General features: G+C 43.0%; 1 protein-coding gene across 13 annotated transcripts in view; it reads right to left on the bottom strand.

Moving 5' to 3' along the window:
- The window catches only part of LOC128932498 (amyloid-beta A4 precursor protein-binding family A member 2-like), a 69,596-nt gene that overhangs the window by 30,137 nt on the left and 18,539 nt on the right, over positions 1–20,920 (bottom strand). For 3 of the 13 annotated variants that reach the window (XM_078326832.1, XM_078326839.1, XM_078326834.1), the window contains one exon: positions 19,794–20,034. The gene's annotated coding sequence lies outside the window, so the exon portion shown is untranslated. Of the gene's footprint in view, positions 1–13,687; positions 18,839–19,698; positions 20,055–20,920 lie in introns of those variants that run through there. The other 10 variants (XM_078326838.1, XM_078326833.1, XR_013518715.1 and 7 more) reach the window with 6 other exon arrangements.

Below are 20,920 nucleotides of genomic sequence, written 5' to 3'. Positions count from 1 at the left end.
CGCATATACTTTCCCACATCGATTCTGCCTCTAATACACTGGATAGGAGTCCCTTAGCTCCAGGCAGAAGTCAGAGGCATCTGTTTATCACGGATGTCAGTATCTGCCAAACTCAGCGCTATAGAGCTGGAGGTAATGAAAATATCCCATCTATTTTATGAATCTGAATATATTAACATTATTTGGACAGCCATGAGTACTCAGTGCCCTGCTATAGCAATAGCCTCAGGGGTTATTGACATGCATGGACTTCTTTCCCTCCATGCCAAATGGTGCCACACTGACATCCTTTTTTCAATTTAACTTTTTAAATTCACGTTTGTTGTTATAATTTTCTGCCTCCTACCTCACTATTAGGTTGTAAGCTACCACAAATGTTTCACTGATGTCCTTGTGGCTGCTTCTAGGGTGGCACTGTTGACCTTTAGGCTGGGTAATTCTTCATTGGGGCACGGGGCATCCTGAGCATTATAGAATATTTATCAGCAGCCTGGCCTCCACCTTCTAAATGCGAGTTGTAACTCCCTTCCTCCCCAGGCATGCCTATCAAAGATGTCTCCGGACACTGTCAAATGTCCCCCGATACTGGGGAGAGGCAAAATCACCCCCATTGAAGAACCATTGTTCTAGGTGAGTACACACCCACACAAATATACACACACATTTCTAATATGCTACGTCTTATAGTGTTGCTCAAGGAACGAAACAGCTAGCCAGACTTATCAGACAGAAACAGAATAAAATAAATATAAAATAAGCTTAGCGTGATACTGTGAGGAAATCTCACAGCAACCCTCATAAGTTTCAGCTCATAATGTCTGTGACAGATTTCTGTTGCTCAAAACCCTATTGTGTTTTCTATACGTTTATATTTGCAGCATATTCTGACAGGAAGTCCTTAGATAAATGACAATATAAAAGAAAATTTACTACATAATCATGATGGTGACCCCGTGTATTCCTATCATGTCACTCATATAGCCAGTTTGTGAAGCAAAATATTACCTACAACTTCCACTTTTCCTACAACAGCCATTCTACAATGTTTCCATTCTACTTGAATCAAAACTCCTGTTAATACAAATTATGTTTATAATTTTATTACATATTTTTATTACATAAATGTAAAGTTGTTTATATTACTGTTGTTTATAAATTAATAAGAGCCATAATTTAAGTGCCTTCTATGCATCAGGCATTTAATAAATATTTTTATTTAGTATTCATAGCACTCAGCATAGTAGATAATACCCTATAGAGATTCAGAAGGTGCCCAAAGTCACTCAGTGGCAGAGCTGGAACTGGACCCAGGTTTGTTTACATACATGTGTATGTGTGTGTATATATATATATATATATATATATATACTGGTTAAAATGCTACTGTAAAGTGGATTCCTCCTCATGTTTTCCATCCCATGAGACTACATGAGATAGTACTGCATTGATTCTTCTTTGCAGAGATATCTTTGCCTGTTCAAATTCTGACTTTTGAATAGACTTGCCCTGAGAATCTCTGTGAGGGAAACAGTGTAATGGTCTTCATCATTTAGAACTTGCTGCCAATGTCTGTGTCCAGCTTCTGACAGCAGCATGCTGGGAGAATCTATTTCTCTTTCATAAGAAGTTGGTCAATTTTTTCCTGCTCTTAAGATATCATCTTGTCAAAAAAAATGAAACCACTGAGAGTGATTCATACATCCAGTTGGTTGCATTATTTGGTCATCCAGGGTTTGCTGATGGGGAAAAAAACAACCCTTATCGATGGTACAGATTGAATTGCTGGGTTATAGGATTCCTGCATTTTCAACTCTAAGATATGATGCCAATGTGTTCTCTCAATAGCTAAACCAATTAAAAATTCCAACAGCGGCATGTTAAAAGTATTGCTACTTCTCACACAAATGAGTGTCTAATTACACTAACAATATTTGGAACCATACATTACATTTGCATTACTACGATCCATCAAGGAATTTTACCTTTCTAAACAATTTGTTGACAGACAGATATGCTTCTGCCTGCTCTCTGACCAACCTCCTGTGGAGATACCAGGTCTGGAGACAGATTGCTTGTGCAAATACAAACATGAAACTCCAGAACACCTGTTGTGAATCTCGACCTTCTCTCTGCCTCGACCTTCTTTCTGAGTGGACTCCAAATGACCTCTCTTTCTTGTCGTTTTCACTGCTGAAGTTGGAGAGTGACTTTGAGGAAACTAAATATTACATTTTTCTAGAATTGTTGATTTAAGCCACAATTATACCCATGGTAGAAACGATCGGCTGATCATCAAAGATGGGTCATCCCTCCCACGGTGCAGTCGTTGTGGGAAGGGGCTGCCCAGCCTCAATTCTAGCCAGGACTGGTTCTCACCAAGGAAATGGTGCTGTGGTGTTACCTCCTCTAGGTCAAAGTGACTAAGAAACATGTGTGTCTTCCACACAATCACTCTCCGTGACCCATCCACTGAATGAAGAGCACTCTGGGGACCAAGCAGAGAGCAGAGCCACAAAATGGAAGTCACCTGTGCTCTGAGTAGCCATACTCAACACTTCCCAACCAGTTTGGATAGGGAAACTAAGCAAGAAATATTAATCCCCTGGGAAGTGGTGTTAATCTACTATAGCAGTTAACATCACCCAGATGTTATGCAGCTAAAATAGACTTCAATATATATTTGGAAAATTTTGAATTCTTCCCTTCCATAAATAAGTATACATATTTGCAGTTCCCATGTTCATAGATGCAGGATCCAAGGACCAAGCGCCTTCAAAAGCCAGCAGCTTTGAATTTCTCCTTAACCCCTCTTGGACATAGGCTTCTGAGCCATGAAGGCAGGAAAGTCACTGGCCCAGTGCTCAGTACCAGTTGGTATTCACTAAATGTCAACTTCCCTCATCGCTCAACTGAATAAATCAATGTTGCTCAGACACTCTACATTGGGGAGGCATAATCAAATATAAACCACTTGATCAAAAGTAAAAACAGAAAAAGGAAGCCCACGTGAAAAGAAGGAAGAGAAATCTTTCTTGGCCACAAGTAGACCAAAACACCATCTGCTCTTGCCTGTTGTCCTTAGTGTAGTGTATAGTGTTAGACCTTGATACTGGTGTTTTTGTTTTGTTTTGTTTTGAGACAGGGTCTTGCTCTGTCACTTGGGCTGGAGTGTAGCAGAACAATCTCAGCTCACTGCAGCCTCGACATTCCAGTCTTCAAGTAATCCTCCTGCCTCAGCCTCCTGAGTAGCTGAGATTACAGGCATACACTACCATGCCCAGCTACGTGGTTTTTTTTTTTTTTGGTAGACACAGGGTCACACTATGTTGCCCAGGCTGGTCTCAAACTTCTGGGCTCAAGTGATTCTCCTGCCTTGGCCTCTCAAAGTGTTGGGATTATAGGCATGAGCCACTGTGCCTGTCCCTTGAATTTGTTGTAATCTCTTTAGAAATCACTTTAATTCAGAAGCAAAGGCCACTTCATAGTATGCTTTTATATTACCTTATCAATTTTACTTTGTGCTCATTTAAAAGATAATTTTGTCCCAGCTACTCCGGAGGCTGAGGAAGGAGAACTGCTTGAACCTAGGAGGTGGAGCTTGCAGTCAGCCAAGATTGCACCACTGCACTTCATTTAGCCTGGGTGACAGAGTGAGTCTGTGGAAAGAAAGGGGAGGGGAGGGAAGAAGAAAGGCAGGAAAGTGGGAAGGGGGAAAGGAGGAAAGCAGGGAAGGAGGGAAGGAGGGAGGGCGGGAAGGAAAATTTAAATTTAAAAAATAAATTTAAAAAGAATTTAAAAATTGATTCTAGATCATATCACTAGAAAAAAATTTTATGAATTTTCAATTTTTCCAAAGGGAATCCTTATAAAGACACCACGTTATCCCCCTACTTTTTTCTTTCAGTTGAAGTCTCTATTTCCAACCAACCTTGCCAGCAGAATAGGGTGGTTTTTTAAAATCTTTATCATATTTTACTATATGAAAAACTAATTCATACACCTTGTAAAAGTACATTAAATTCAGACAATAGAGAAGTACAAAATTTAAAAAATAGGGAAATGGGATGTTATATGCCAATTTGTTTTTCTGATTAAAGTATTTATCTTGGGTATCTCTTCATGCCCCTCCTTCCCAAGGCAAACACCCTCAATGCATGTAAAGTCCTGAGATTTGGCTTAAGAGGCCAAAGGGGACGAGTGATGTTAACTCCCACATCCCTTCACTGACAGCTTTCTCATTCCTGCCCAGGTCTCATGAGTGTGGGCAGAAACACGCAGGTCTAAGGAACTCATCTGGGCATAGATGTGCCCAGACAGGCATGAGTTCTCCAAGCTTCTTTATTCAGAGCTGGTTCCCTACAAGGGCATCTTTGTGGCAGGAACTTGCAAGTGAATACTGCCAGGGAGAAGAATGCTGATTACTTGAGTATGGCAGTAGCTGTCTGCATGGAAAGAAATCACTTATCATGGAGCTTGTGGATGTGTGAATTCCAAGTTCAGAGTAATTAAACAGGGGAGCAGGACTGAGCCTCAGATACAGGCAGGGTACACCAGGGTGAGGATCCCTCCTGCACACACGATAGTCATCACAAGCTTTACTTAAATAAAAGTGATCTCTCCACAAGGCTGAGATGGGCTATAGCAGCTGCTGTAGATCTCTATATTCCACGGAGGTGCCTGCCTGCTTCACTAAAATCCCTGGGCATTGGACCAGGAGGATGGTACTTAGTGTCAAGATTGCCTGTTTCCACAGCGCCACCATGTGTTAGGACAAGCAACAACAGCCAAAACTCCTGGACACCCTGGTCTTCCAGTTTTCTCTGCTCTAAGAGACAGCAAGCATCCAGGAATCAAGGAATATCCCTGACGGAGGAGAGACGTTGGCATTATCACAGAAGAAAGGATAGCAGGGGAAAAAAATACATTCTCACTACAAGTGGTATGGGATATAAAATGAGCTAAGTTAAATATTAAGATAAAATGTATCTCAAGGTGATGAATAATACTAAGAATAAAAGGAGCTACCTTTTGTTACATACTGTCTATGACTCAAGCATATGAGATGCTTTGCTCATTGACTCTTCACAGCAGAACCTATTAGGCATTTATTTATTTTCCTTATTTGAGGAAAGTGAAGATCAGAAACATTAAGAAATTTGGGCAAGTTCCGCTTGCCAAGCCATGGTAAAGTGGCTGCTCAAACGTAAAACTGTCTCCTCCCAAATCCATGTTCTTTTCATGATTCCAGAGAATATGGGGGAAATAGAAGGAACCAATGTCCTCAGAAGATAAGGTTTCCTCGTTGTATTCTCTGACCCATGTAAGTGTGGAGGGGTCAGAAGAGACCTGAGATTCCTCAAACCCAAGGATAGCGTTCCTACGACTGAGAATTCCAGGTTCCAACATCACCATCTCCAGCCTAAATCTTACAAAATATCTACTCATTTGCATCGCCAATTTTTTTTTTTTTTTTTTTTTTTTTGAGACGGAGTTTCGCGCTTGTTACCCAGGCTGGAGTGCAATGGCGCGATCTCGGCTCACAGCAACCTCCGCCTCCTGGGTTCAGGCAATTCTCCTGCCTCAGCCTCCTGAGTAGCTGGGATTACAGGCACGCGCCACCATGCCCAGCTAATTTTTTGTATATTTTTTACTAGAGACGGGGTTTCACCATGTTGACCAGAATGGTCTCGATCTCCTGACCTCGTGATCCACCCGCCTCGGCCTCCCAATGCATCGCCAATTTTTATTGTATCAGATAAAAAACAAATTATGGCAAAGTGTGTTCATCAAGAATATCCTTCTTGTTAAACGTCACACTGATTTCCTGGGTACAATGCCCATCTTGGTTTAATGTATCTTCACTAATTAAGACAGCTTTGTAAAGTACAGTTGTTACATGAAATTGATGTGACCCATCCATCTGCTACTAGCACAAATGTTTGTGACAGTAGAAAGAGTTGTCAGAGAGGAAATATTCCAGGGTTTTATTACTGCCACTAACAACCCAACAAACTCAATGCATCCTGCTGCTTACGTTTTGGTCCCCAGCAGCTTTGATGGGACTAAGGGTATATTAATCTGGGATCATCTGGTTACAAGGAAGAAAAACACACTAAACTAGTTTATGGGAAATTGTGGGTTTGCTCTAAAAGAATCTTTTGTCAATTTTCCTCCACAGAAACCTTATGGACTTAGAAAGCACCAGGTGTCCAAACATCCTGTTACAAAACAAAACGTTAATGAAATCAGGCATCTCTGTGTAAAAGCTAAGGTGTAGCTAGATGGAAATCAGCTATTGGAATTTCCTGATGGAAATCAGGCAAGTGGTGAGTGGAGCTGGAAGGAAGAGGAGTGAAAATAAACTTAGGATACAAAATGGGAGAGAAGAGATACCATCAATAATTAATGGAACGAGAAAGGTTACACTGGTAACAGTTGAAGAACAAAAATGGTGATATAACTGGAGAAGAAAGAGGGAAACTAGGAAGGTAGATCGTGGTATGTATTGGTTAGCTACTGCTATATAACAAACTACTTCAAAACTCAGCGGCTTGATAGAACAATCATTTATGATTGATTGTTCACTCATCTGCAGACATACTAGAATTCAGCTGATCAAGGCTGGGTCTGGCCAGATTGCTTTGCCTCTGTCTGCAAGTCTACAAGTCACCAGGATGGTGTTGCCCTATATTTTCTATCCTTCTCCCAAGACCAACAGGCTACCCACATGATGACAGAGGTACAACAGAACAGACCCTACTGCACAAGCACTTTTGTGTTTTTTTTGATTTGTTTTGTTTTGTTTTTTGACAAGGTCTCACTCTTTCACCCAATAGCCCAGGCTGGAGTACAGTAGTGTGACCATGATTCACTGCAACCTCCGCCTCCCAGGTTCAGGCAATTCTCCTGCCTCCGCCTCCCAAGTATCTGGGATTATAGGCACCTACCACCATGCCCAGCTAATCTTTATATTTTTAGTAGAGACAGGGTTTCACCGTGTTGCCTCAAGTGATTCACCTGCCTTGGCCTTCCAAAGTGCTGGAATTACAGGCATGAGCCACCACACCTGGCCCACAAGCACTTTTCTAACCCCTACTTGCATCATGCCTGCAAACATCCCATTATCCAAAGCATATCACATGAATGAGCCCAAAGTCAAAATCAGGGGATATGCAAGTGGGCAGGACTGCAAAGTCCCATGGCAGTGGGCCTGGGGATACAGGGAGGAGAAGCCTTGGAACCAGTGGGGGCAGGAAAGGTGGGTGGCGGTACAAATGAACGAAATTCTCATCAACCACAACAGAAGCCAGTAATGATGCCCTACAGGGTTGGTGGTGTAGGGGCACAAGTCTACTACTTTGAGAAGCTAATTAACACTCAGAGTCAGGGCACTAAAAGTTGAGAGAGAGCTGTTTCCTTCCGAAGAGTAGTACTAAGACTAGGAGGGGAAAGTTAAGGTTTATAAACCTTTTATTTGTTTGAATTTTTTAACTGTATATAATTATTAAAGTTTTGGGGTTTGTTTTGAGACAGAGTCTCACTCTGTCAGCCAGGATGGAGTACAGTGGAACAGTCTTGGTTCACTGCAACCTCTACCTCCTAGGTTGAAGCGATTCTCCTGCCTCAGCCTCCCCAATAGCTGGGATTATAGGCATGCGCCACCATGCCCAGCCATGAAATATGTTTTTTAAATTAATTAAAAATTTTAAAACAGACACTCTTCACTATTTACAATACAGCAGATCAAAGACAAAAAAAGCACAGTCTCGTGAGGAAGATGGACTCTAAACAAAGGGCAGCAACACTGTGACGGAAGAGAACATAATGGAACCTCAGCATAAAGGAGGGGAATTCAGTCCCTAGGAATTGGTCAGTGAAGACAACAGAGGCAGGGACGTTAGAATGGAGTCTTCTACTACGGGAGTCTGAGAACAGCCTCTTTCTCCTGCCCCAAATCTTTGGAAACAAAGAACCATTTGTTTTAAGCCTACAGCTACCCTAGAAAGGAAAAAGGAGCGCTTTTGGTGGGTGTATTAGTCTGTTTTCTCACTGTGATAAAGAAATACCTGAGATTGGATAATTTATTTTTTAAAAAAGGGTTTGATTGGCTCACGGTTCTGCAGACTGTACCGAAAGCATAGTGGCTTCTGCTTCTGTGAAGGTTTCGGGAAGCTTCCAATCATGGTGGAAGGTGAGGGCGGGGGGCAGGGGTGGGCAAGGCACTTCAAACAGCCAGAGCAGGAAGAACAGAGATGGGGTTGGGGAGGTGCTACATACTTTTAAACCACATCTCATGAGAACTCTATCACAAATACCACACCAAAAAGATGGTGTTAAACAATTTATGATACAAAATGGAGAGAGAGGTGATACTGGCAATAATGAATGGAATGAGAACGGTTAAACTGGTAACAACTGAGGGACAGAAATAGTGATATAACCGGAGAAGGAGTGATACAACTGGATATAACCCACTCCCATGATCCAATCACCTCCCGCCAGGCCCCACCTACAACACTGCGGGTTACAATGTGACATGAGATTTGTGCAGCAACCTAATTCCAAACCATATCAGTAGGTAACTAGGAGAAGTAGACAAAATGCAAGGGGCATTCAAATGAAGACAACCACCGCCTGAAATGTACTGGGAAAGCTGCTGCAGCACTTACATCTCAAAGAATGGAAAGAAGGAACTCAGAGATACTTGTATACCTATGTTCACAGCAGCCTTACTCACAGTACCCCATAGGGTGGAAGCAAACTAAGTGTCCACCAACAGAAGAATGGATAAACCAAACGTGGAGCATGCATACAATGGAATACTATTCAACTTAAGAAAGGAGGAAATTCTGGCCCAGGCTACATGGATGAACCTTCAAGACATGATGCTAAGTAAAATAAGCCAGTCACAAAAGGACAAATACTGTGTGATTTCACTTACTTGAAGTACCTAGAGTAGTCCAATTCATAAGACAAAGTAGAAGGTGGTTTGTTTCCAGAGGCCTGGGGAGGGGAATAGGAAGTTATTGTTTAACAGGAATGCAGTTTCCAGTGAGGAAGATGAAAACGTTCCAGAGATGTCAGTGTACTTAATGCTACTCAACTGTACGCTTTCCAATGGTTAAAATGGCACATTTTATATTTATCCTGCCATGATGTGAAAAAAAAGAACGGGAGTTATGAAGAGGCTGGGCAAGAGCCGTGGGGTGCTCACAGCTGGGGGGCATGATATGGGGCAGGAGAGGACTGAGAATGTCCGTTCTCAGGGGATAATGGGGAGCTTCCCAGGAGTGGCCCTGGACAAGTCAAAGTGCACCTCCCACTGAGTCAGAGGAGTGTGGACCACTCAGTTGGAAAGACAGGACAATACATCAAGATCCCATTCCCGTAAGGGAGATGAAACACTAAACAAGACCCTGTGCTCCCACAGGAACATGCATATTTCCTAGAAGAAGATCCAGAAGCATACTATTCTTGACTATGGTTGCCTTTGGGGAAAAGGTTTGGAATTTGCAGTAAAGGAAAAGTTTAGCATTACCTGAATGTTCAGATTTTTAAACAGCAAGACTGTATTTGGGTGTTCATATAACTTTAGTTTCAATAAGAGAAGTTGGCTAGGTACGGTGGCTCACACCTATAATCCCAGTGCTTTGGGAGGCCAAGGCAGGAGGATTCCTTGGGCAACATAGGGAGACCTCGTCTCTACGAAAGTAAAAATAATCAGCCAGATGTGAAGGCACATGCCTGTAGTCCCAGCTACTCGGGAGGCTGAGGCGGCAAGGTTGCTTGAACCCAGGAGTTCAAGGCTGCAGTGAGCTGTGATTCTGTGATCTCACCACTGCACTCCAACCTGGGTGACAGACTGAGACCGTGTCTCCAAAAAGAAAAAAAGAAAAAGGAGGGTGCAATAGTTTCTTAGTCTTAACCACACTCATTACCAAAAATAAGAAGGTCTATTTTGACTGACAACATCCACCAAAGGTTTGAGTTCTATTCGTTTTCATATACCTGAAAAAAAAATTTCCCTCAGAAACATCCCCTTGACACCTCTTTGTGGAACATGGAATGTGGAGAGTCGTTTCTGCTGCTCTCCCTCACCTCACCCCATTCCAACATTCTGCATCTCTGCTGAGCATCAGGGAGCCACCAACCTTGGCAGCCTTCACATTAGGCACACCCTGGCCCTGCTGCAGACCAGCAGCCTGTCTCGGCCTGTTGGAACTCTTTCTTGGTGTGTTTGAGATGTTGAGATGTTGTGAGAAAAGTGTGGAACTAAGACTTGAGGAAACTTCAGTCCTGGTTTGGCCACTTACTTTTATTATTCAGAGTGGGCTTCTTATTTAAATCTCTGTTTCTGTTTTCTTGTTTAAAAATTGTTATTATCTATGGCTGTCATAAGGTTGACAGGAGAATACAGATATTTAAGATGGTCTTCATGGGCCAGGCGTGGTGGCTCGCTCCTGTAATCTCAGCACTTTAGGGGGCTAAGGTGGGTGAATCTCTTGAGCCCGGGAGGCCAAGGCTACATCGAACCGTGTTTGTGCCACTACACTCCAGCCTGGAGCCTGGGGGACAGAGTGAGATCTTATATCCAAAAAAAAAAGACATTCTGTTTTTGGGAAATACTGAAGATTAGCTTCAACTGAACAGTAGTATGGATATGACACTTGCTTCTCCGACTAAGTTTCAGACTTATCCAAGGTACTGTCCACTGTGGCTTCGTTGATGAGCCTCCTTTGCTAGGCTATCAAAGCCTTGTTCCAGCAGATGGCAGAAGAGAACTGAGTCAGAAAAAACTGGCGTACATACTTCAGTATTCACTGTGAACTGGATAAAGCTTCTGCACCTTAATATCCCCGCTGCAGTCGCTCTACACACCGACTTCACAATCGTTACTGGACTTCCCTAATAAAGCTGGGTCTACAGAGTCATGAGGGTTACCACACTATCAAATCACCATGTCACTGAGACTCACTTAGGAACAACAGTCATTTCCTGCACACTTTGGTAGTACTGAAAATGGGGATGAATACCTGTCACCCGGAGTTCACAGTCCAGCTGAGATCAAATAAGGGCAGAACAATTTGCATTTTGCCGGGGTGTCCTATAATGACAATAATTTCCTGAATGTTTTCAGGATGCCCGCTTTAGCCATAGGTTCCTCTCTGGCCACTTCTCTCCAGCCCCAATCTCAAGTCTAACTCATCATCTCTGGCCTGGGCTACACCTACAGCCTCCTAAGGGAACAGCCTCTGCTCTGATTCACCTCCAGTTTATTCTCACCATACAGACAAAGCAATCTTCTAAAAATGCAAATGCAATTGCACTGCACACCACCTACTCAAAACATTTAATGGCTTTTTACTGACCTCATAATAATACCCCTACCCTTAATCTTACAAGGTTTTTTGTGATCCGATCCCTGTTTTTCTTCTCCTAACTTATCTTACCCTCTCCCCCTACAATCAACTCAAGAGATTGACTTTCAGTTTCCCAAATGATTTTCTCGATTTGCCCAAATTGCTTCTCTCTACCTAGAATGCCTTAAAACTAAAACTCACTCCCTCCCTTCTACCCATCCTCCTTAACTTGGCTAACTAGTATTTATTCTTCGACTCTCAAGTGAGATATCTTTTCTTTTGGGAAACTATTCCTGACAGTACAGGGCTGGGCTGAACCACCCTCCTGGCTGCTCCAGAGCGTCCTCTGCTACCATTCCCCTCACATTTACCGTATTTCTTCATAACAGGTTTGCACATCTTCCCGTCTACCGTGAGCTCCTGGCACACGAGGACTTCCTCTGACACAACAATGTATCCCCATTTCTTCACACAGTTCTTGGTACTGAGCAGCACTAGATCAAAACTTACTGAGTAAATGAATAAATAAATCATAAAACACAACTGATATTATCCAAGAAGCCGTAAGATTCTTGAGGCACAAAGTCTTAGGAGAGTAGATTGTTTTGTATCAGCCATATCCCTTTTTGTTTTTCTGAGATGGTGTCTCACTCTGTCACCCAGGGTGGAGTGCAGTGGCACAATCTCAGCTCACCACAACCTCCACCTCCTGGGTTAAGTGATTCTCCTGCCTCAATCACCCATGCAGATGGGACTACAGGTGCCTGCCACTACAACTTTTTTTTTTTTCTTAGTAGACAAGGGTTTTGCCATGTTGGCCAGGCTGGTCTTGAACTCCTAATTGGATACACTGAGTTTCTCTTCAAAGGTTCCGCTTGTTCAACTCCCTCTTTATTCTTTGTCCTTTATTTTCAAAGCCTAACTTGTCTCCTCGCCCCTAGTTACAGTAAGCAACCTTCCAGTCATTCCCAATTTGTAACCCACATCTGTTCCTTCTTTGGCACCCTTACTAGCGAAACTCTCTTCCTGCCGCTGCAGCCTCCACCCCTGCTCCATTTGAAGTAGCCAATCAGGATCAGCTTAGACTGTGCAGACTGACTCCAGCCAATGGGGACCAGACACAGTAGCAGGGGCCAACTGCGTTAAGGGAGGGAAAAAAAACACCCTTCTGCAGAAGTAAATTTGCCTTGTTGAGAAATCTTTTCTTCAAGTACTGGTTTTCTTTGTGACTCTGAACTCTTATTTCCAACATCCTGACCTCAGGTGATCCACTGGCCTCAGCCTCCCAAAGAGCTGGGATTATAGGTGTGAGCCACCATGCCTGGCCAGCCATATCCCTTTTATCAAGATGTTGTCCACCATATGCTCTCGAGTCAAGTTACTACCAGGCACAGTGGCTCACACTTATAACCTCAGCACTTTGGAAGGCCAAAGCAGGAAGATTCCTTGAGCTCAGGAGTTCAAGACCAGCCTGGGCAACATAGGGAGATCCCATCTCTACAAAATTAATTTTTAAATATTAACTGGGACTGGTGGCACACACCTGTGGTCCCAGCTACTCAGGTGGAAAAATCATCTGAGCCCAGGAGGTCAAGGCTGCAGTGAGCCATGACTGTGCCACTGCACTCCAACCTGAACTAAAAAGCAAGACCCTGTCTCAAAAAACAAAAACAAGTTATTGTTTTATGCAAACAGACTTTGAACTTGGAGCAAGTGACCTAGACAATCTTCTTAACCACAGCAAAGAAGTTCTGAAACAAACAAACAAAAGCAACTTTTACTTTTCACAGTGTTTCTTGTTTCATTCCAGATGATTAAAATGAAATGGCTTTCATGAAGGGACTATTCAGTTTCTGGCCCAGATAAGGTGACAAACAAGGTATAGTAGGACATCTAGTGACTAGCAATGGTGAAAAGCTATTAGCACTCTCCCCGTTTCGAGGGCCCATTGAGACAAAGGAAGGAAACACTTATCAGAGCCCAGTGAGTAAGAGTTGTACCTAGGATGCAGCTACAGCTGGATATACCATGGCAAAGCAGGAAGACAGCTGGGAAGAGCTACCCTGACCGCCATTGAATCCACACTCCCATCTTCCCACATAACCTCTCATTGGCTGAACCTGAAAGCTGGCTGGGAAGAAAGCATGGACAGTGTAGTTCACTGGCCTCAGTGGAGCAGGGCAGTTCACTGGCCTCAGTGGAGCAGGGCAGAGCATGAAACTGACAGGGACCCGAGGCACAAAGAATCACCAGCATCTCACCTCACCAGCAGCTGTGAGAGCAGGACTGCATCATCTCTATGTCCTTAGAAAAGTGTAGTTAAGAAATAGAAAATACAGAGATTTTATTAAGTAATTTAAATGTACAGAAAAATCCAGAAATAATATAACAGACACCCATTTGTGGTCAACCCAGATGTAACACATTAACTTTTAGTGATGTGTTGTTTCAGAGTTGTTATTCTTTGTTTTTTAAGGACAATATTGTAGATATAGTTAAGATCAGTCTCATAGGTCAGGTGCAATGGCTCATGCCTGTAATCCCAGCACTTAGGCAGGCCAGGGCAGACAGAGCACCTGAAGCCACAATGCACCTGGCCAACATGGTGAAACCCGAGTCTCTCCACTAAACACACACACACACACACACACACAAATTAGCCAGGAGTGGTGGCACACACCTATAATCCCCATTACTCAGGAGGCTGAGGTATGAGAATCACTTGAACCTGGGATGTGGTGGTTGCAGTGAGTGGAGCTTGTGCCACTGCACTCCAGCGGGGTGATGGTGTGAAACCCTGTCTAAAAAAAAAGAAAATTACTCTCCTGTCTCTCTTCCATTTCTCCCCTCTCTCATCTTCTCCAGAGATACACTATCATTAAGTCGGTGTGTATTCTTCCATCTATACTTTTGCTACATCTATTTGTATCTATAAACAATGTATAACATCGTTTTATGTCATTTCTTTACATTTACAAACTAGTCCCATACTACGATCTTTTTCATATCTTACTTTATAAACTCAGTACGTTTCTGACATTGTGTTGATACATATAGATCTGATTAGTTTATTTTGACTTCTACATGGTTTTCTATTTCATAGAAAACATTCCCTTTGATTGCCAATATACTGAAATGTACTTTTACTACTTGTGTATTTCTACCTGTGCTTTTTGTTTGCTGGCCCTTTTTTGGAAAAGGGAGGGTATCGTGTTCTCTTTATTCCCTCTATTTTCCCATAGCCATTTAGGAAATTACAGACTTTTCTTATCTTAAATTTTACAATGGGTGTGGTGGCTCACACCTGTAAACCCAGCACTTTGGGAGGATTAGGTGGGTGGATGGTTTGAGCCCAGGCATTCAAGACCAGTCTGGGCAATATGACAAAACCCTATCTCTACAAAAAAAATAAAAAAATTAGCTGAGGGTGGTGGTGCACACCTGTAGTCCCAGCTACTCAGGAGGCTGAGGCAGGAGGATCTCTTGAGCCTTATAGGCTGCAGTGAGCCAAGATCTCACCACTGCACTCCAGCCTGGACAACAGAGCAAGACCTTGTCTCTAAATAAATGCGAAAATAAATAACACAAATTTTAAAATAAAAAAATAATCTTAAAATTTTAACCTGCAAGGATGACAAATAAATCAGGATATTAAAATGTTTTAGTTCTGCAGTCAGGTGCAGTGTGGCTCACGACTGTAATCTCAGCACTTTGGGAGGCTGAGGCAGGTGGATCATTTGAGGTCAGGAGTTCACAACCAGCCTGATCAACATGGTAAAACCCCCATCTCTACTTAAAAACACAAAAAATTAGCCAGGTGTGGTGGCTTGCGCTTGTAATCCCAGCTACACAGGAGGCTGAGACAGGAGAATCGCTTGAACCTGGGAGGAGGAAGTTGCAGTTAGCCAAGATGGCACCACTGCACTCCAGGCTGGGCAACAGAGTGAGACTCCATGTGAAACAAATAAATAGCAATGTTTTAGCTCTGGATTAGCCTCTCCTATCTTCCATGTTATTGTTGTCTAGAATTTTAATTCTGCCTCTTTAATCCCAACATCTAATCATTTTAAAATTTATTTTTTGTTGAAGTTTAGCAAATAGATGAGCAAGGTAGGCTGCATACTGAGAGTGGCAGACTCCTCTGAAGGAGGCAAGAGAAAATTCTGGAACATTTCAAATGCTCAGCTTGGGGGAAGGTTAGTTCCAAATGGACTCAAGGCTGCAGGAGGTGACATTTGAGGCTGGCTTGAAGATAAAAGGTGGTAACATTAATTCACATGGGGAGGTGGGAAGGCAGGCGGAGCAGTGAGGTCATGACCAGCGTTATGAATGCACAGAGCACCTTTCAGGAACACAGGGAGCTTGGTGAAAGGCAGGGCACAGGGGTACCTGGGGCTAGGGGACAACCTTCTCTGGCTATGATTTGGCATTTTCCTCCCTAATTTTCCTAAGAGACTCCTGCCAACCCAGAGGAGCAGGGCAGATAGAGCCAAATTCTCTTAGAGGTGGGCATGGGAAGGGGGGCTGAGACAGAGCACCCCTGGAAGTTATTAGAGTGCCAGATCCTATTGGAGATGGGCATGAGGGGTCAGGGGGTACTGAGACAGATCACCCCTGAAGGCTGTTAGAGAGCTGTTCGGTCCTCACACCTGTTACCCCCAGTCAGTCAGTCAGGTCTGTCCAAGTGCTGTGACTTACCTTACCCACCCAGAAGAGACACTGCATGGTACAGCGGGGAGCCCAGACCTAGAAAAGTCCTGCAGTTGATTAACTGGCTTTTGCTCTTCCAATAATCCAGTCGATGAGGGATCTGTGGCCTGTCTCCTAATGCTCTGAGACTCTGTGCCCAGCCCAGGTCCGTCTGTTCTGGAAACAAAGGCCCAGATCTCTGTATTTCCTTCTTGCTGTTTTATGTTTCTGAGACAGAGTACATATGTACATATGTGCACATTATGTAGAGATGTACAATGTATACACGTGTGCACATTATGTACAGATGTACATAATGAGCGCTATGCCCACAGCCCCCGCCAGAGGGTGAGTAGCAGCACCCTGGCCCCTCCCCAGCTGCTACAAACTCTCTGGCTAGGGGGCTGTGCCCACAGTGGCTATTTAGAAAATCTGGAGTAATATGATATTGGGAACCATATCATAGGGAGAAAATGTTATTGTGTTTCTTTGTTGATATTAGGCACAACAACACTAGTTCTAGTTCCACCACTGCGATATTGACAAAAATATCATCCTCATCCTGCCCTTGACATTAGAATTGAAATCGGGGAGGGGGGGTTTCACCCCTTGCAATATTTAATTCAGCGTAATTATTATTTTGTGGACCTTAGTTACAATATCAGAGCGTAGTGTACACCTCTTGCCATACTGAATTACCACATGGGCAGTAACATCATCCTCTCCTTCCCTGGATATTAGGAACAATATCACAGGGCAGGTGTACAGCCCCAGTCACATCATAAGTAATGTCATCTGTAACCCCTTGGTCATTAGGAACAATATCACTGGGGGTTTGTGCGCTTCTTGAGATATTTGAAGTAATATCCTCTCCGTTTTTGGATATTCGAAACAATATTACACTGGTGGCGTACACTTCCTGCGATATTCAGGGTATAATCATCCTCTGTCTCCCGGATATTAGGAACTATATCACAGAAGCGTTGTACACCACCTGTGATATTGGAACAATCACAGGGTGTACACTTGCTTTCACAATGAGAGTAATACCTACTTAGGATATGATGGATAATATCACAAAATGTACACACATGGGTGTATATACACTTTGATACTAGCAGTAATTTTTATCTAATATACTAAAAACAATATCCCAGAACAGTCATAATGTGTACATTTATTGGGATATTATAACAAATGTATACAGTAGGTACAATATGTACATTCATTGTGATGTACATGTGTACACAATACATATGTACATATAAATGTACATTATATACACATTATGTACATTTAGCTGTGTATTTTGAAAAAGTTGTCTCTGATGAAGTTAGAATGAGTGATGTGTGTCCACTTGAGTTGAGCATTCTTTTAGTAATAAAGAATTTGGTTGTATTTTAATTCTTTAGAACTGATTCTTATTCTTGTCAATCAACTGTGAATCTTCTGTGTTAATTTCTAGCAGAGGTAATAGAGTTAATCCAAAATCATAGGTGTATTAAAGTTCAGATTGACAAGTATACTCAACAAACCAGGCACTGAGCTGAAAAAGGGATCGTTTCCCAGTGGGCCTTAAGGCCCATATAAATCACTGTGCAAAAATCGAGAAACAGAGACAGAAAGTGACTCGCCTAAGGCTTGTCACTTGAAAGTGAGTGGCTGACTGACTGACAGAGGGATGGAAATCAAATCCAAATCTCCTGACCTCAAATTTCAGAGGGTGCACTGCCTCCCCAAGGCCCAATTTTATAGTTAAATGGCTTAACAAGGGCTTTACTGGATTGAAGTCAACATTAAAAGACATTAGATTTCATCGGCACAGTCTGTGGCCCACTGTCTTTAATGAGAATTTGCCCAGTTAAAATTTTAACATTGGGTTTTACCTGAGAGATCCTGACTTTTCGCCTGAACTCTTGAAAAGGCTTAATTAACTTAGGAGTTCCTGCTACAAAGTAAGAGTCAAGAACCCTCTTCAGCAAAGGTGAGCTGGACTCAGTGGTAAATGGGAAATGAGCTGGTTTCAAACCATCCTCTCACCAATCATCAAGATAAATTTCTTATAACATACATGTATTGTTTTTCTAGGAGGGCTGGGGGTTATCCAAGGTTCTGAGTAACATGCTACCACAGGAAGAAGGAGGTGCTGCTCAGTCCTGGAGACAGACAGACACACACACACACACACACACACACACACAAAAGGAGGTGCTGCTCAACCCTGGACACATGCACGCGCGCGCGCACGCACACACACACACACACACACACACACACACACACAAAAGGAGGTGCTGCTCAACCCTGGACACATGGACGCGCGCGCGCGCACACACACACAAGTCTAGACACACAACTGGTAGTGTCCAGCCAAATACTTACTGGTATGAGGAGGGCTCTGAACCCATCCATGCTCCAAAGGAAGAGACACCTTTTCCCAATTCACACGTCCATTCGCTCTCCTTCTCCCCCAACCCTGCCTCCTCCTCAAGCCCACGCATTATTACATAGAACACAATTAGGCAGGGCTATCAGGTTAAAGCATTGTCAATGATGCTCTCACTAAAAACAACAGCACAGTCAAACAGAGAGCATGCTTGCATATGAAATGTGATTAATTCTTTCAGACATGGCTCATGATGACTGGGGCCACAGCATCAGAGCTCTGCTCTGCACCAAGCCTAGCTGTGTGCCTGGCCACCTCCCAAAGTGCTTCACACTCTCATTTCACCTTCAGAGGCAGACAAGAGGACTGCAAAGGACTCATGTGTCTCCGACTCCCATTTCTCCTGGGGACCAAAAGTAACAACAAAAGTAGCTTTTTATTTGTAGAACCCACAACTTTTTCATAATACACAGCCAAAACTGTCACATGTAAATGTACATGTGTACATAATACATATGTACATGTGTATATGTATATTTACTGTAATATCACAATGCTATCACATATAATCACAATATATATACAATACGTATCACAATAAATGTACATATTGTTCACATTAAATACACAGTGTACACATGTACATGTGTTGTGTATACATTATGTACCTATACATTGATATTATATGTACATATGTACATATATGTGCACATTACGTACATTATGTACAATATGTACATGTGTACATGTATATGCACATTATGTACATATATACAGTAGGTACACGTGTACATATAGGTATACATATGTACAATATTTACAACTATATGTTCACATTACATACATATATACAATATGTACATGTGTATATATGTACACATGTACAATATGCATGTGCATATATGTGCACATCATGTACAGTATGTACACGTGTACATATGTACACATTTATGTTAATATCACAATGTCTGTTGTGACAAGGAGTTTTGCTCTTGTCAGCCAGGCTGCATTTTTAAAGAGGCAAGACAACACACACTACAGTGAGGGATCTTAAAGGCCTGTTTTAGAGGGAAAATGGCAAGTGAGCTACAGCGAGTGCACATGTGTAGATCCCAGTTCCAGCTCTGTCAAGACAGCTAGAGAATACACACACACACTCCCCAGCCCATACACGGATGCAAAGGCACACAGAAAGGGGGAGACCCCAAAGGTTTGTCAGCCATGTCCTCTGGGGAGGGGAGGGGGGAGAGGTGGGAGCAGAGGGGCTGTGCACATTTAACTTTATTAAAGATATATGTACTGGTTGAGTGTTTTACCAAATCGCATTGATTGTTCACCAGCATTATAATCAAACTGACCTGCACACCTTTGAGGGTCTCTCTTCTAGCTGGGGAGATGTCAGAACTGAGACAAAATGTCCCTTGGGGAAGGGCAGACACTGAGGGAGGGAAGTGGGACTTCCTGCACCAGCCACCACTCTGGGCATCAGGAGAGGTGGCAAACAGGCCAGTTTCCTCCAGGAAGCAGCTGTTGGAGCAGAGGGGCAAGCCTCCCACGCGATCCGGACACGAGTACTCCACACGGCACAGGCAGAGACATCTGAAACACAGGAGGGGGTGCTGACCCAAGGGAGGGCAGGACCAGGGGATGTGCTAGTCAGCACAGCCGGGGCACACAAACCAGCAGTATTAATTTGGGAAAAACTAAATCATTCAGTTTAGTAGTTTGAATACAAAACGAGTAGTTTGCATGCAAATGTGTGTGGCGGGGGTGTGTGGTGTGTGCGTGAGATACAGTGTGTGTGGTGTGGTGAGTAGGAAGTGTGTGCTGTGTGTGTGTTTGGTGGCGGGGCATGCTGGAGGGTGTGGTCAGTGTATGGAGTGTACTGTCTAGGGTGTGTGGTATGTGGTGTATGTGATGTGAATGTGATAGTGCGTGGAGTATGATGTATGGAAGGGGTGAGTGTGTATGTATGTTTTATGTGCATGGTATAGTGTATGCAGTGTGTGGTAAATATGGGGTGTGTGTAACTGTGGTTGTATGAGGTGTGTGTAGTATATGTGGTGTGTATGGGGTGTGCATGGTATGTATTAGGTGTGTATGGTGTATGTATGTATGATATTGTGTGGTGTGTGTGGTATCTATGTAGTATGAATAAGTTATCTGTGGAATGTGGTGTGTTGTACGGGTGATGTACTACGTATGTGGAATGTGGTGTGCTATGTTTATGGTATTTATAAAGTGTCTGTGTGTGGCATGTATGGGGTGTGTGGTGTATATGAAATGTACATGGTGTATGTGTATGATATTCTGTGGTGAGTGTGGTATGTGTGTTGTGTGTATATAAGGTGTGTATGGTGTATATGGGGTATATGTGTGGTGTGTGGTACGTGTAAAGAGTGCATGATGTGCATGAAGTATGTGTGTAATGTTTGTGAGGTGGACCTATGTGTGTGGTGTATAAGGGGTATGTGTGGTGTCTGCA

The sequence above is a fragment of the Callithrix jacchus genome, chromosome 6, assembly GCF_049354715.1.
Source record: "Callithrix jacchus isolate 240 chromosome 6, calJac240_pri, whole genome shotgun sequence".
NCBI lineage: Eukaryota > Metazoa > Chordata > Mammalia > Primates > Cebidae > Callithrix > Callithrix jacchus.
Note: the sequence above shows the minus strand (reverse complement) of the source record. Positions and strands in the feature narration are given on the sequence as shown.